This window comes from Strix uralensis, chromosome 29 (assembly GCF_047716275.1).
Source record: "Strix uralensis isolate ZFMK-TIS-50842 chromosome 29, bStrUra1, whole genome shotgun sequence".
Taxonomy (NCBI): domain Eukaryota; kingdom Metazoa; phylum Chordata; class Aves; order Strigiformes; family Strigidae; genus Strix; species Strix uralensis.
This window is the reverse complement of record NC_134000.1, coordinates 3,432,165-3,444,358: the sequence shown is the minus strand read 5'-3', so window position 1 is coordinate 3,444,358 and position 12,194 is coordinate 3,432,165. Positions and strand designations below refer to the sequence as shown.

Sequence of the window (12,194 nt, the reverse complement as noted above, 5' to 3'; positions counted from 1 at the left end):
TCAGTGTTGTGATCGTGCTTTCTGGTAAAGAGAGTTTTCTGTGGCCCAGGTGACTCTAGTGGTCTGTCTTTGTATGGCTCTGAAGCACTTCAAGGTGCGGTTGACCTAGGCAAGCGCATAACCCCACGGAACACAGGGGGTGTAGCTGTACGCTTGAAATTAAGTGTGTGTGTGAGTCTCATGTGGAATTGGCCTTGGAAACACGGAAGATGTCTTCTGGGGAAAGGAGAGGAGAGGTGAAGGTAGAGAAGGAAGGCGGGAAGAAATTCTTTGAGAGCGCAGTTACTCCTCTCCTGTGTAGCGGCATCCGGGAAAATGGGAGCATGTGCTACGTGGTGCTGTGGAAGCTGCTCGTGTCTAGATGTGTGATGTGATAATGTAAGTCAAATATATAGTACCACGGTCTACTCGGATAGAAAAGCGTGTGTCTGTGAAGCGGATGGGTGCATGATCACAATGCAACTCCCCATTTTTGTTCACGTTTCATACGCTGAAATAAAACAGTAGGGTAAATAAAACTGAGATATAAGTGTTCTCACAGGAGTTGCATACGTAAGCTTTTAAGATTTAACTTTTGGCATGTAAACAGGACAATAATTCCTGTAAGCAGCTAGTGACAGTTTCTGTGTGTGCTTGTGGGACACAGAATTTCTAGGCAAGAAGCTGAAAAGGCGAATGTTGCGCGGCTCCTGTAAACCCTTAAGTCTTTCCATTAAGCCTCAATGTCTCAGAAACTCTTATGGCTACAAAGACAGAGGCTGCAGTGCCGTGGTGGCTAGAGGAAGATTTCATTGTCTGTATATGCACCTGCCTACACATACCTGTGAGTTCCCAGCTGTGTTTTGAAGCCTGTGCCACAGAGAGGGGAAGGTAATCCAGAAGGCCAGATACAGGTTTTGAAAATATAAATGGAAGCCATTTTTTAAAATCTGTTAATAGTTCTGGTTTCTGGAAGCATTGTGGTTTATCCTGAAAAGAATGAGGTTTTACACAAGTACGTGCTTTGGAAACTTTGATTAACAAGGTCCTGGTGCAAGACAGTAACGGTGCTGTGTGGGTTGGAGAGTTTCCTACAGGTTGAGCTCAGCACAAGGAGGAGAAAGAGTTATTTGCAATTGGTAGCAGGGAGATAACAGTGTTTCCCTCCCCATGCAAACCAAAGTGGATAGAGACCCTCTAATTTCTACGGCCTGTGTCGAGAAGAGTATTTATCGCTGATTTAAAAGCATACAGAAAGGTAAATGCAGGGGCTGGTTTTTTCCCCTTGAGTCTGCATAGGAAAATAATTGAAGGCAAACATTGTATGTTGTAAGGAATATATTGCTTTGCATATGGCATTCTTTTGTGGCAGATTACAGACCCAGAGGCCTGATCCTGCTGTCAGGGAAGTTAATGGCACATTTCCTATTGATTTCAGGGAAAGAAGGAGCAGACCACAACCTAAGACAGGTGAAAGCTGCTCCTTTAGAAAGATGCTGCCCATTACATTTTATGCCCAGAAATAATTTTTTCTTAGTGTCCTGGGAAAGAGATGGACATGAATTGTTCATATTATAAGTGTAATGAGGATTGTTTAAAAATGTAAATGCCTTCTTTAGCATTGCTGAACCGAAAATATAAAAGATTCTGCCAGTGCATGAAAGTGAAACTGGCTGAGAACAAAAGTGAAACCAACAGGCGACTTTCACTCCCCAGGCTGAATGAAATGCAGAAAAGTAAATCCTAAACAGGTGATGCTGAACAGTAAATTTGAATTTAAAATTTTTCTTTACTTTTATTAGTGTAGGAAAGTGTTGCTAGTGATCTAGATAAAGATTTCCCCTAAGGTAGGCGTTTTGTCTTGATGGTATCTCTTTAAAAAGTCAGAATCAGTTAAAAATGTCCATTTTTTTTTCTTTATGATGCTAAGGGGCATCTCTACATGTTCTCCCCCTTTTTCTTTTTCATGCTTTGCATCGCAGGCTTTCAAGTCATTTACACTTAGTATGCTGACAGGAGCATGTACTAGAGCAGGACAGGGCTCACCTTGCTTTGCAAAAGTATGGGTGACTGTAATCAGCAAGTTCCTAGAGAAGGAAAAAAAAAAAAAGTATTTTAAAAAATATATGAAAATGATGGTAGAATGCGTTTAATCTGTAAAACACTAAAAAATGAGAGACAGTGTAGCAAATGGAAGAGACAGATATTCAGTTCTTCCTGCCTGGTCTAATAGGATCAGCAGGAGACAAATGTACAGAAAAGTGGGCAAAGTCCAAACAAAGCAAGAGCAGAGGGTAAAAACAAGCATAGGGTGCCATGGAGAAAAAGAGAGAATGGAGGAAGGAAATGGTTTAGGTAAGTTAACATTGTGCAAAATTCTTCCTTGGTTCACATTTGTCAATGTCTAGGAAAGGGGGTGGAAAAATACATGTGAGACAACAGTCCGCTAGGATCCAAGCGGTATGAGGAGGGTAAAATATGTGGTAGGAGAAGGGTAAAAGATGGAAGGAAAGATTTCAACACAGACAGATCCTTTCTTTTTTCTTTTTTTTTTTTTTTTAAGAAAAGGCAGTTTAGTCATAAATACTACACCCTACAGTCCTGAGGCTTTCTGTCAATGACTTACATTGATAATGCTTAATAACTGACAAACTGAAACAAGGGGGTTTTTGGAAATGTAGTACACTCTGAATTCGTACTCATTGTCTTAACTTTTTTTTCCTCTCACATTTGTTTGAAAAAGTGTAGAGGGAAAAAGGCCATAAAAAGGGTGTATAGACACTGATTTTAGCTGGTATCTTCCTCGCAGGTGAAGGGAGGAAACAGAAGCCTCAGAACTACAGGCCTGTGTAAATTCTGCAGCATCACAAATAAGTACACAATAACACAAATCACAGAAAAATGGGTAAAGCAAACACCCTGTTTATCTGAGAAGGGATTCAGCTTTTAAAACAGGGGAGGGAAAAGTTGTCATGGGAAGGAATATCTCAGGACTCCGTCCCTTGTGTAAATGGCTTTTTAAAAAAAAAAAAATCAGATTTCAATATATGTAAAATAAACTATTTTTTTCTTTTTTAATATAAGATCATGCCATTTGCAGATTAAATGTTGCTAATGAGATGGAGCATGCAGCAGTATACAGGCCTGTAAGAACTGAAAAGCAGGTCTGGAGAATCTGGTACTTCGATTGACCATTTAGGGAGTTAATTTTTGACACATGTACCTGATTTATCAAAACCAATTTTGAGGGCTCTAATTAGAATGTAATAGGAGTTTTTAAGATGCTTTTCAGAGCAAGAGATACAAAGCCTTGTGAGGGCCGGATAATCTGAATGTGCAGAAATGGGTGTAAGCGTATAATAATTTTAATCTGTTCTCTCTTATGTTATAGGGAGCGCGGCAGAGCCCCTGTCCTGGACGGAAGGACGGCCGTCCAAGGGAAGCGAGCATCACTTCTCAGGTAACGTGCTGTCACTGACGGCTTTTGACAGAGAAAGCAAATAACTTTTCTGTTCGGATTAAAAAATACCTGACCTTTTGGCCTTTTCGGTTTGGGAGTTTATTGCTGTTTCAGACAAGCACTAATATTTTTGTTTTATTTTGAGAGAGGTGAGGAGGCGAAGTGTTGTGAGGGAGAGAAGTTAATGCCAAGTCCTTCTGAAGTCTGGTCGGTTGCAGTGCTGACAGTGGTATACTGGATTTTCCCATTAAAAGATGCAAATGATAGGATGTTATAGAAAGATAGATGTATCTGTGAGCTGTGGTGTGTGTTTCAGTTCATCTCATACTAGAACAGCAGATAATTTGGAAGTGGATGCTGTAATTTATGGTTGGTCAAAGACAGGGCTAAAAAAATCAGTTCCTTCTAATTGTGCGTGGCTTTATTGTATTGACAAATATATTTGATGTGGTAGCAATTAAAAATAGTCTGCTTTGATTAAGTTGAAGGAATGATACTTGTTTTTAAAGCATGCTGGTTAATTAAGCGAGAGTCAGTAAGTGGCATAAAGCTAGAGATAGGATGCTTTTTGAGAAAATGCGATTCCTTGAGGTCAAATTAGTCAATAAGTAAAATTTTCTGATGAGGAAAGAGGCTGTATTTCTGAGATATTTTATACTTTATGTAAGCTTATTATACACCAATAGAGAGAGGAGCTGTGTTAAAGTGTTGGACTTGCTGCTGTATTACGGTACATCACTTGTTCTTTCTGGTTTGAATTGTTGATTCACCTCTGATAATTTAGACAAGCGAGAAATGTAAATTCCATTTACCAAATGGGATGTTTGTAGCATTTTAAAAAGAGAGAGATTAAAAATGGTTAGAAGTCTCTAAAATCTGTAATGTTGTTCTGTAGCCTTTTAAAAGGCAAAAATCCAAATAATAATATTTCCACTGGCAAAATAATATACAATATCTAAAAACAATATAAACAGCTGTTAGAAGGGCTTTGAAAAAAAAACAATACGTGAAGATAGGTAGCTAGGATTTTGCAGTATTTTTCTTCCCCTAGTCTCCCTCCTTTTTGGCAAGGAAAATTGAAAGATTTCTTTTAAATATAAAAGGAATAAACAAATAAAATTGGAATGAAACATTATGCTTGATATTTGCTGAAATTTGTTTTCTTATAAGTATTTTATTTTTTAAATGTAAGCGCTGTGAAATAGTTCAGATCTCAAAGTTTTTGGGGAGAAAATGTTTCAGCATCTTTGTTCATACCTGAGGAATCCATTTTAGAAGTCCTTTTTCCCTGTTTGCAAAATACATTTTTATTAGATCTATGTATTTGGGTTAAGACTTACTTAAAATTACTTAATTAGGTTATACTGAAATTCTAAGTGATTTAAAAAGAAGGATTATGGTAATATGACAAAACATAACACTATTTTCATTGAAATCCTTAAATAAAGCCCTTTTAACATGCCAATTTTAAAAATCTATAAATTTGGGGTGTTAAAATAGTACAAAATATAAAAAGGCCAAACTCATAATGGAATGTATAATCCTGTACCAGTGAGCAGGGATTTTGTAGGTACGTCTGGAACATGCGAGGAGGTCATTTACACCTTCAGTTTGGTTTTGAGCATTTCTCTTGCGGTATTGTCCTTTTTAAGACTTTGTTATATATATGTAAAATACTTCTAAAATGTTTGTGGTCGATTTGTAAAGAAAAAATGTAGAGAAAAAGGTAATAGTGTAGGTGCGCTAAGCTAGATGGCAATTGATTGTGTTTTCCCAGGAAATTTTGGAAAGTATTCCAAAGTAAAAATTGCCACAGTAAGGAATAAATTCTAAATAATTGTATTTGTGCAGTTTGGAATAGCATGGCTGTGAATTGTCTTGAAAAACCTCCTGTAAGTGTCTGAAAAACAGTACAACATAAAAAGGCTTTCCAATTGTGTTTTCTCTAGATAAAGCTATTGGCTTGTAGGCTGATTTAAGGGACGAGGTATTAAAATATAAACTTTAAAAAAAGAACTGTATATGTGCTTTTCTTATCGATATTTTTTTTTAAAGAAAAGGAAAACGTATATGTGTTTCCTTCCTCTGTGTTGTTTATGGTCTGAAATGAATAATAAATTTGCAGTGATTTATTTTTTAAAAAGAGGTATTTGTATGAAAAATCTGGCAGTAGGTTTGTTTTACTTAGTATTTTAATTTTGGAGGAATGGCAGAATGTTTCTGGATATTTGCATTTGTTTCAGAGGTTGGAGCATAAGCCAGATTTCTGTGTAGTCTGTCAGGCAGTTACACGTCTGAGCATGTTACAGTTTGTAGCACTACAAATTAAAGCCATTTGACTTCTCTGTGCTGCACAAGGCTTTCATAAAAAATATCGCCAATAAAATAAATGTATAGGGGGTGAGCTCTGCGTGGGCGCGGGTGCTGAGCTGCGGAGGGGCGTCGGGGGAGACCCAGTGGATTTTACTCTGAGGTGCTGCTTCTGCATGAACTTGTGCTGCTCTCTGCCCCCGTCCCTCCCTCACTTTAGAGATGGATTCTGACTCTCTGGGATGTTTTTTAGTTTGCAGCGGGTCAGTGGTATGCACATCATTTGGTACTTATTTTGAGAGAGGAGCTGGGAGTGCTGTGTTAGTCATACGGATACTGAGCACCTGTGCGAAGGGTGTGTGGAAGAGGGACAAAACATGAGAGCGTGACTGAGTTTTCACATTACTTTCAGTGCAGGATAACCCAGCATTTCCTGGTAACTTTGTCCCAAAGTTTTCGGGGGGTTGTAAGGCTATTTTGGACTTAATTTACTTATTACCATTTGTCTTTTGAAACAAAAATTAAAAAACCCCGAACAGTTGGAAGAAGGTTTTTCACCTGCTTTTTATTAACTGGCAGGGAGAGGTTAATTAATACCACCGCCGCCAGTGACAACCAGCAGGAGCTGGGACCAGAAACCTCCCTGCAGGAGGACAGAAACCTGCCACAGCATCGCCGGGCCGGGCCGGGCCGCTCGGGGCCAGCAGCAGCACCACCGCCGCTGGGCCGGGCCGGGCCGCGCCGCGCCGGGGGCGGCTCTTCGGGCCGCGGAGGAGCCGGGCCGGGGCCCCGGGCGGCCTGGCGGCGGAGGGCCCGCTGCGAGGAAGGGGTGGCGGCGGGGGGGGTGCGGGGGCCGGCGGCTGCGGAGGCGCCTCGGCGCCGCAGAGGGTTAACGGCGGCGCGGCCGGGCAGGCTGGGAGTTGTAGGCGCGCGGCATGCCGGGAGCTGTCGTAAACGCCGCCGCCGCGCCCGCCCGGCATGGCGGGGCCGCCTCTCCCCCGCCGGGCGGCAGCGCGCCCGGCCCGGCCGCCCCCCGCGGGCCTGCCCGCTCGCCCGCCCTTCTCAGCCGCCGCGCTGGGGCGGCCCGGGCCCGGCCGGCGCCGCTCGCCGAGCGCTGGCTCTGACCCCCGCTCGCTGAGCGGCCCAGCTCCGCGGCGGCGGCGCGGCCCGGCCGGGGCGGCCGCCTCAGGCGCCGGCAGGTCAGTGGCGGGTTTGCCCCTTTCCCCCGGAGCCGGCCGGGCCCGGGCGCGTCTGGCCAGCCCCCGGGGAGCGGGCGGGCACCGGGGCCACCCGCTGTCGCCTTCAGCCCCGCGAGTGAGCTCCCCGCGGCGGGGCACTGGGCGGGCGAGGGCCCGGCCGTGGTGGGGGCGGAGGATGCGGCCGACAGGCGGCCCCAGCGGGGGGGGCTCGGCCCGGCCCGGCGGGCAGCCGCGCTCCGCCGCGGCATCATGCCGCAGGGCGGCGGGGCCCCGGCCCGGCCCGGCAAGGCCTCCCTGCGCGCTCGCCCGGCGCCTCTCCCGCCCGAGCGGGACTTTGCTGGTTTTTAAACAATTCACGCGTGTCCGCCGCGCTCCCGGGGCTGCTGGGCCGCGGCCCAGACGCCGCTCACGGCCTCACAGCGTGTGCCCGGCGCTGCTTCCACTTTCTGGTGAGCTCTGCGTGGAAACGAAGAGCCAGGACTCCCCGCGGCCTCCCCGGGCGCCGGCGGGCGCGGGCAGCAAACGCTTGCACCCGGCGGGAGGGCGGTCTCGGGTTTTATCTGCAAGTTTGTTTGGGGTTTTCTTGTTTTGTTAATGTGAAAGGGAAGAATGAAGGTGCTGAAGTGTGTTGCAGTTACGGAGGGACAAACCCAAGGAGCAAACAGGACTTGGTAGTCTATCTGATAGCAAGATGTTTTCTCTGAGGATGAAGCGGGGAGGGAAGAAAAAAAGAGGGAAAATATTACATATTCATTTAATTTATGCTAATAGTGGGCTCAAAGTGCAAAATCAGCTTCTCATTAAGCATTCTGATGTTTTAAAGGAATTTGTTAATTAGCCGGAGGTACCTTATTTTATGTATGGAAGGAATGATGAGTAATAGTAAGTGAAATAAATCGGTCTGAAGTGAATTTGGTAAATTTTGTTTGCTTGGTTTTTTGCTCCTTACTTTTTAAGGGCAGATCTTGACAGGTAGTGGTGGTGCCATGCATCAGCAGTTAGCTGAACTTGGGGCTGAGCCTGCTTAAACTTCTCGTGGGAATGGAACGGGAAAGATTGTTGGTACATAGTTTCTTTTTCTTGGTAATAGTAATCCTCCTGAAGTGCTGAAGAAAACATAATTTATTATCTAAGAAATCCAAGCGTGCAAAGAAAGTAACACTGTTAAGATCAAAGAAAGAAGGGAAATATGCCATAACGGGTTTGTTTTCTGTTGCATGTGTTACAGTTCAGTTCTGAGAGGAGTTATGTGAGGAGCTCTACAAACATTTCTGTATTTGTGTCAGAAAGCACGTTGGATTTTGCCAGTGATATCACCAGAAACACAGTCCTTAAAGTATATGCAGATGGGTGTAATTCTCAGAAGAAATTATTTATTTTTTCTTAGGGAAGGTATTGTTCTAGTGGAGGAAAAAATGTTATTTTGCTTATAAAAGAAATTGTTGAGTAGACACAAAAAAAGAGTAAGTGTTTAAGTGCCTGCTTCATAATCCCTGGTGGTTTGGACTTGCAGAGTTAAGCTGTTGAAGATTATTCGAAATACAAAATCAGCAAGTCCAGGACAAAATAAAATATAAAACTTCAAGACAAGGAAAATGTAATGTGTCTTAAACTTATTAGCGTACGGCCCGCTCTATTCCTGTCTGAAAAGAACCATTGCTTTTCCAGTTCTTCAGTAGGAAATTAATTTTGCCGGATTCTGTTTTCTTATTTCAGTGGCATCGGAAGTTCATCAGCGCAATAAATACAATATATATCCCATTTCCAAAAGTGTACAATCTGACTTTGAATACTATATAAGCAGTGGAAGCTACGTGTAAAGGGGACCAAATAGCTGAGGGTACTCAATGGAAAGACAAAATTTGTAATACAGATGTTCTAACCTGGTGGCTGTAGAACAGTTCTGAAGGGCAAAATAAAAGACCCAGAGGAAAGTGGAAGATGGGATGAAATGCAACATAGTTTCAGCAAAACCAGACTCTGCGGACTAACTTGTTACCTTATGGTAGGATTTTCTAGACAGAGGAAATACACTAAATCTAATATGTTTCATTGTCAGGAAAGTATTTGATATTGTACCATGGGAGAAAATGAGGTAAAATGGAAAAAAATTTGGACTAATTGCATTGTAAGGTGACTTGGGAATGCACTGACAGATAACAGGTGGAAAGAGAATGTACTGATGGAAAGGAGGCTGCAAACTGGATTTTCCAAAGACTGTATTGGAAATTATTTATTTTTTTTTTCTTTAGTGACCCTAATGAAAAAGTAGAACTGTGGTGATAAGATCTTACGACACAAAACTGGTGGACTGTATTGATAGAGAGGAGGATTGGAATACCCATATACCAACAAGATGAATCAAACCTGAGATTGATAGAATTAGATGAGATTTAGTGATGCAAACAGAAGCTAATCACAACTTATCCTAGAAGAGCTCATCACGTCAGCAGTGAGTTGGTAGTCAGTGTAGCAGTCAGCAGCAGAATGAGAGCATACTGCTATGGGATGTGGCTCAGAAAATAAAAAAAGGAGATGGTGTCCTAGGAAGTATTAGGGGAGGGATTTCCTGTAGTTATAGAAAATATTAATGTCAAAGTATATGGCATTAGGGAGACCTTGTCTGGAGCCCAACTATCACCCATATCCAGATCAATGGATTCACATAGATGCAGAAAATGTTAAGAGGAATAGAAAGACTGTTAACGGAAAGTGACAATTACACAATTTTTTTATAGGGGAGGAAGATAACTATGTAAGCTCAAGATTAGAGTAGATGAGCAAAACGCGTGTAAAGGGGATAATAAGCACAGTTTGCTGGAAATTACAGGAACGGTTCTAACTATCAAACCACTGATATTCTGGAGCAGTTTCAAATGAGAAAGAAGCTTAAATTTCTTTTAAAATTAAGTTTGATAAATCCAGAAAAGAACTTCATTTGGTTCAGCGTAGTAGTGGGGAATTTTTTGTTGTTGGTTGGTTTTAATTATTATTTGTAGGAATGCTTTGGAGCCAGGTCATCACTGCTGTAAATCTTCAGATTATCATTGATGTTTCAGAGGGATAGTGATCTACACCCCCTGAACAGTTGGCCTTCTGGGTGGGGACATTATTATGGTGTCTTTGGTCATACATCATTTACTACTTCTTATTTTGAGAAAGAAAAAAAAGTCAGAGGTAACGATAAGCTCCTCCCATCGGGGGAAAAAAACAAAAGCTCAGTACCTCTAAAATTATCGTGCAGTTGGTACAAAAGCTGTTGGATGATGCTGTTACAGCAGCATCTCTATGAATAGAAATAGCAAGAGGGGAAATGGGAATTTAGGCATTCCCCTGGTCTCTCTCCAACGTGTGAAAATCCTGGGATGGAAGGAAATGCCATCTTTTGGAGCTACTTTGTTGTCTGCAGTGCCTTCACAGACAGAAAGTTCTCTCCAAATTTAATCATAGCAGAATAACTAATGAGTAGGTGGGATAAAACTATTTTTTGTGCTTGTTTCAGAGTTTAATTGTGTCAGATGTTCTCAAGTGTTGCTGTGGAAAGGGAGTCCAAACGATTGCTGCTATTCTGATTGCGGCATTCAGGTAGATGACTCCTTGGTTTAAATTCCGAAGGCAAAACGAGTTTTGCACTCCCACCATCAAGCACAAAGAAGCATCGAGTCAGAGCAGCCAGACCTCACCTGTTTGCGCAAGGCAGTATTATTCTACTGCCATAAATTTCCCAACATAATATCGCCCTGTAATACGTCTTTTCCTGTTACCATCCAGAACGTCTAGTTGCCCTCGGCATCTAAAGATAGAGCTTAGCCCCCCCCGCAATCACCTGCTCGGGTGCTGTGTAACTGTGAGAGGACCTGAGCTCCTGCCCCGAGATTTCTGCGCCGGTCAGCGGTCTGACGCTTCAAGCATGGAAACCTGAAGTTCAAATCCTGTGCCTCCCTCCGCAGAGGTACCCCCTAGGAGCTCGTGCTTCGTTCCCCTCGGGGCCGCTGAGGTATTTAGTGAAGGCAGATGAGGGGTGAGTGTGGTGTTGGGAGAACTGTCATTGTTTGGGCAGGACAGAGTGTGGTGCCACGTCACCGAAGCTGCTGGTCAGGGCAACCGCCTGCAGCGGCGGGTACTTGGGCTCCAAATCCTTCTTGCAGTGGGGAGCAGTGTACAATCCTGGGAATGACTGAGTCTCCCAGGGTGTTTTTAAAACGCCAGCTTTAATGCTTAAAACTGTAATGGTAGAACTCTTTAGGAAGTCTGGAAGCCGGACATTTGAAAGAGTTAAGGAGAACTTGAAGAAAAAATACAGAAGCATAATTGGGTGTTAAAGATGGGAAACAGATTTTTTTTTTTTGCTCTCAACTTCTGTCCCTGGTAGGGCCCTAGCTGAGCTCTCTGCCCTCACAGTTCCTCATGTGCAAACTAAGGGTGATACATCGTACTTAACAGGAATTCTTCCAAGCATAATTCATGTTTGTGACATACTGGGAGTGGCCAAGACAAAGTCTTCAAGAAGTACTAGATTTTGGCAGGGGCAGGAAAACTGTCCGGCAAGTGGATCTTTAAGGAGACACTCGACAAAGACAGGTTTTTTTTAAAATGATATGATGGCAAAGCTAGTCCACTGGGATATGGAAGAGGTGAAGTAGTTGTGTGGAAGAGAGGAAATGTCGCATGATTCCTGTCCTGTGGACACGAACCAGCTTGTGCTGGGTGGGCTCTCTCAGGGACAATAGATGCATCGCAGGGGGGTGGAGGGAGGGCTATCGACACAATCTCACATTCAATATACTCCACAAAAGGATGCGGTGAAAGAGGGTTGAGTGTATATAATACAGTGCAGCAGATGAACAATAGGTTACAGATGAGGAGACAAAGGTTTATTATCAAAAGTAGTCCATCATCTGGGTCTGAGAGTGAATGCATCATGCAAGGTGACACCGAGTGTTGGCAGTGGCGTGAGGGACACGCATTCCTGAACTTTGTTCATTTTATGTGGACAAGTATCTGTATCGCTTATCTACAGTTACAAAACTGGGTAGCAGAGACATCAAGGATTAAACAATGAGAACACAGTATTTCGTTTCTACAGATGATATTTTCAGCTCAAAATCAATACATTTCAGTGGGCTGTAGGATTGAAGAAGGTTAATCTTCTGTTGCCATGGCCCATGTTATGTCTCTCCACTAAACACGTGCTGCACTTGAGTTTGCAGCATGCACAAATATTAGAATTTTATTGGAGGAGTACT

General features: G+C 43.2%; 1 long non-coding RNA gene across 3 annotated transcripts in view; it reads left to right on the top strand.

Annotated features, from left to right (window-relative positions):
• The window catches only part of LOC141935875 (uncharacterized), a 63,727-nt gene that overhangs the window by 46,267 nt on the left and 5,266 nt on the right, over positions 1 to 12,194 (top strand). Inside the window, exon 3 of one of the 3 annotated variants that reach the window (XR_012626650.1) lies at positions 3,371 to 3,439. This is a non-coding gene — a long non-coding RNA (uncharacterized LOC141935875). The other 2 variants (XR_012626651.1, XR_012626652.1) reach the window with 2 other exon arrangements.